Here is a 5,003-nt window from a genome sequence, read left to right as displayed (position 1 = left end):
GTAGAATTAGGTTAATTTTGTTATATTCTTCATGGATGAAAATTCAAAATATCAAATTTGGTCATGTATTTTGTGGTAGAATTAGGTTTGTTTTGTTATAATTTTGGTGATTCTACAGATTCCTCGAGATATTCTGTGTCTACATATTTTTTGGGGCCACTTTGTCTGAAATGGTGTCGCTAACAAGTGCCTTGTTTCTTCTTAAAATTTGGAGTTGTCGTCTCCGTGTATCCTTTTGTTTATGCTGGAGTAAGGTCTATATAGTTTCCCCCTTTGTTTGTTAATTAATTCTTCTTTAGCTGTTAAATGTGCCCTCAATCTTCACTTATCTCTCTATACTTGTATTAATACATTATATTCTTATTTGGAACTGAAATTAAAAGGAGAGCTTCTAGATCTTCGGGGATAAAAGAATTGAGGTACTCTTTCATTTACTTAGATCACTATAATTTCTCAGTGGTTAGGCCCCTATGGAAATAGTTGAAGCCTCAAGTTCACCTGATGCTTATGCTTAAAATCAACTATAATAGTACTAAATAGAGATAAATAGACATTTACTCTCAGTGGATGTTCTTAGTGTTGGTGATGATATTTTCTTCAGAATAATACTAGGATTGCACAAGTATAGTTGCATACATTTCAAACAGAGAATGTTTGGCAAGTGCTAGAATGAACTTCTAATGTTAATTGGATTTATGCTTTTATAAAACATCAAATTGATGAATAACATCAATTTTTGACTGAAAATTTCGTTGATGATTCGATCCTAGGGGAAAGGCTTGGACATCTTTTGAACCTAGAAAAACAATTATGGTTGCCAAACTATGACAGTTCCGAGGAGAGAATCAGGAGGCTTGGATAGTTCAAGCTATACATTATTTCGATTTCTATAAAATTGAGAAAGAACAAAAGCTTAATGTGGTGTCGCTCTACCTTGATGGTGAAGCATTACAATGGTACCCGTGGTTATTTAGGAATAATCAATCAAGTGATTGGTTGGATTTTGTTGATAAGATGAAAATTCGATTTAAACAGAAATGATATGAGTCTGCGGCAGAGTGAAGAGCCAATCTCGAACAGGTAACCTACGTGACTGAGTACCAAAATCATTGTGAGGATATTTTGTCGAGCTTTGGTGAGTCCGATGTACTCTTCCTGGGCCACACATATGTTCATCCATGTTGGAGCAACATAACCAACTCTCTTATACCGTAATATCATGACCAATCATAATGCAAAAGCAATACAAATGTGTGTAAGGTGTGTGATTAGTTGTCCGATAGGTACAAAGATTCATATTCTCTCTCAGTCTCGCTATGTTTAGCAAGCTTATTGAACTTTCCATTCCAGATGGGTATGTCGAGTCAAGTACACGGTTTGCTATTATATTTGTATCTTTTACAATATCAGTAATGTAGCAAGTTTCTACAACAGGTAAAATAAATGTATATTTGCAACAATCAATGGAGTATTAGTCAACACTTATTTATACAATGAATGTTGTTTTTACTACTGGGAGATTTTTATTTTTTCTTACTAGTTGGACTTCCTGTGAAGCTACTAACTTAGTACATTGATACTCAAAGAGGTAATACCTTGTTAATGGTGAATAAATTCACCTGCAATCATTAGAAAAATAGAAATATGACTCATTTCATATCTTGATCCAAATTATCTTGACCAAAGATCATAGTTTCGTCTACTTTTATTGTAACTAGATATGCCGAAGCTGAAGCATTACGATAACTTACGCAACTCATTTGCTCATCATCTAGTTCACAAGGTTTGGCACATTCTTCATCAAGAAATGAATCATTTGACATCATCAACTCCGCGATCTGCATTGACATCGGTATATTGACAGTTGATTTCGCTGCTAAAGAATGAAAATGATATTGTGTACTAACTCAAGGCCACTTTATAGAAAATTTGGTACATGTAAGTTAAAAATTTTGCTCCTGTAGTTTTCTTTACTTTGTGTATAATATTTATTTTTTGTGTAGTCGCCAGTTGATTTTCGTATGTGTTTTATAGGCAGATGCGTGGCTACCTGCTTAAACTTTTTTTGTTTAGGTAAAATTTGACTAATACAAGCATTGCCAAGGTGATTTTACTCTTTTTTAGCATTGCTATTTGATAGGATTAACATGTTCAGCCAGAATCACTGCTTTAGCCATTCGTGTTGGTTTCTTTGTCCCTCGTCGGGCGGCAAAAGATTGTTTTTCCCCTTGATAAAGCCTTCTTTAAGATAGTAAAGATAATGTAGTCTTCAGAGGCTAGAGGGAATGAATAGAAGTTAAGATGTTGCGTATCTTTAACTTTCTATTCCATGCTTCATATATGTATTTGATTCCCAAAGATTTGTACAATCTTTGTGAGCAATATCGGAAGAAGCTTATTATTTTCTAGTTGAAGGTGTGCCCCTACTGCTCCTCAAATTTGTTCAGCTTGTTTATTTGTGGGTGCAGTGCAGTATTTTTCATATGCATGTTTATTTGTGGGTGCACTTTATTTCTAAGACCTTGTAAGTTTCTCGAAATTATTAACAGCAACCAGTCACCTGGCGCCTATTCAGCAGGACTTGGATTGGCATTCTTTAGTATCAACGACTTTTACAAGTAAAGAAAATGAATAGCATACCAGCTCATAGTTGCATAAGAAGGTCCGTGCTTTCAAAACTGTCGCCTATTTCTTCTTCTTCTTAAATCCTATTGTGACAGAATTATTCAACCTTGTGGAAGAATTAACATCCATAGTCACTTTTGAATCTTCACTTGCAACAGTAGTTGGCTGTGTTTTTCTTGGAACAAACTCAAGTGCATGTGCATTCATGATTTTTGGATAATCATAACTGCTTATTTCAGCAGCAGGATTTTGGTTCTTTACGTATCCGTTTTTCATGAAAGCATGACTTGTCCTGTGGTACTTACAATCCTTTTTCGTGATCATGTTGTTCGTAACTATTGATATGTTACTCTCAACGGTATTTATTTAGTGCAATGAGATACATCTACTTTGCAGTGTTGTTCATTGGAGTTACAAATAACACTGTGGTCCAACCAGTTGTTTCCGTTGAAAGATTGAGTATATTGTGCTGTCGTTTTGAAATGATTTGAAATCCTTGCTCGATTAAATGATTTTAACTATTTTTCTGTTGTTTTAATATGCAAATTCTCTGTCCAAGTGTTAACATAGAAAGGGAAGTCATTTCTACTAGTATCTTTGTCTATAAATTGAAATTGTGAGTTCATATAGCCACTCAAACTTATTTGGGATTGTTGTCGTTTAATGCTTACAACCTTAGTATGCTAATATTACGGATGTTTTGTTTTGTGACTTGCAGTGGGCTAACAACCTTTATCAAGGAGTTATGCTTCCATTACCCGTTCCTCTAAAGGTAATTCGTCCTCATTTCTAATCGAGATATACTGTTCCCCTTCAAGCATTTCAGTCAGTAGGAAATTCATATCATTGAACATGGGATTATATACAACCTCGTAGACATCATAACCAATCAACTTATAGTAAAAATATAAAGAAGTAAACATTAATTGTCTCTTATAAGAAAAATAGCACTGTAGTTCCTAGTCTGTCTTTTTTCTACTGGCAAGAAACCTGAGATTCTTTCTTCATGTTTTAACTATTTCTAATATTTGTTCAAATCAGTTTGATAGTGTCTTGTTTAGTAGTATAGTATGTCGTCTTTTTAAAATGGTTTAGAATCATTGCTTGTGTAAATGGTTTAATCCTTTTCTATTGTTTAAGTTTGTTGTTGTGTAGTATATGATAAACTTTGGGTTTTACTACATTCAGCCATGATTTTGAGTTTGGATAAAGTCACTTATTATGTATTCTCCTTTGCAGCCAGCTGATGTTGGTGACAATAATTGTAGTGAAACTAGTTGAAGTTCCATAAACCGATCCTATCTTGAGTTTGGGTGATATTTATTTGAAGTTTAAGCAAGTTTTGTAGTGATTTGAAGTTAAAGCAAATTTTTATAGTGATATGAAGTTTCTTGTAATCGTAATGGTTGAAACAAATGATATGTTTTTATTCACTTCATGATATACTTTTGTGTTGAATATTGTAATATTTCTTAATACTAATATGTCCTTTGATAATAATGCACATGTTAGTTAATTAATTTATTATTAGCATCTAAAATTGAATATTCCTAGAAAATGCTACAAAAAGTTATATTTCATAAATCACAGGGGTCTAAGCTCCTATTAATTTTAATGTAAAAATCATTAATTGCGGGATTTTTTGAATCCCCCGAGTTCACAAATCGTTGGGGTTTCGACTCCTAGTTTGAAATGCGGTTAGTGTTAAAAAACCCCGCTAGTTAACCCCTGCTAATGGTACCAGGAGTTGCCAAGAAACCCCCGCGACTTAATTGTGATACTCCTAATTGGAGAAGTTTATTAACCCCCGCACACGCTCACATGCACAAGCACACATGCACACGCGCCCACGTACACGTGAACGCACACACACACACACACACATAGACGCACACCCATACGCACACATGCGCGCGCACACACACACACATACACATATATTTCATTAAAAAAACTAAAAATTTTATGCGGAAATTCCCAATCAACTTAAACCGCTTGGCTTTCGAAAATGGAAAAGTGTCACATAAATTAGGAGACATGAAATATTTGTTAAGGATTGCAGAAGATCGCAGAAATGGGAGAGGGGGTAGGGGGTTGTTACGTTGGTGGAAACAAAGAATCGTGTATATTATTAGTCATTACTATTAGAATATGTGTTGAACTTCACCTGCTATTATTTTTTACTCCGAGTGTAGCTTCCATGTGGGAGAGTTTTAGTAAGTGCATATTGACTAAGTACCTGAACTAAAAAAGGTATGTCAGGCCTGGTCATGGTTGTCACACCCAGAACCTATATCCTGGGCGGGACTAGCACTTGAGAACACTTGTTGGCCCCAAAGGAACCCTTGGCTTGACTTACTTACTCAGCGGAAGACTTT

The 5,003-nt window shown here is 34.8% G+C and overlaps 1 long non-coding RNA gene across 1 annotated transcript; it reads left to right on the top strand.

Moving 5' to 3' along the window:
* The first annotated feature begins 2,295 nt into the window (after positions 1-2,295).
* LOC104645158 (uncharacterized) lies at positions 2,296-4,019 on the top strand. Its single transcript, XR_739025.4, has 3 exons — positions 2,296-2,662; positions 3,344-3,397; positions 3,865-4,019. It is a non-coding gene; the product is annotated as an uncharacterized lncRNA (long non-coding RNA).
* The last annotated feature ends 984 nt before the right edge of the window (positions 4,020-5,003 follow it).

Source organism: Solanum lycopersicum, chromosome 12 (genome assembly GCF_036512215.1).
Source record: "Solanum lycopersicum chromosome 12, SLM_r2.1".
Lineage (NCBI taxonomy): Eukaryota > Viridiplantae > Streptophyta > Magnoliopsida > Solanales > Solanaceae > Solanum > Solanum lycopersicum.
The sequence above is the reverse complement of the archived record's forward strand: the minus strand, read 5'-3'. Positions and strand labels throughout refer to the sequence as shown.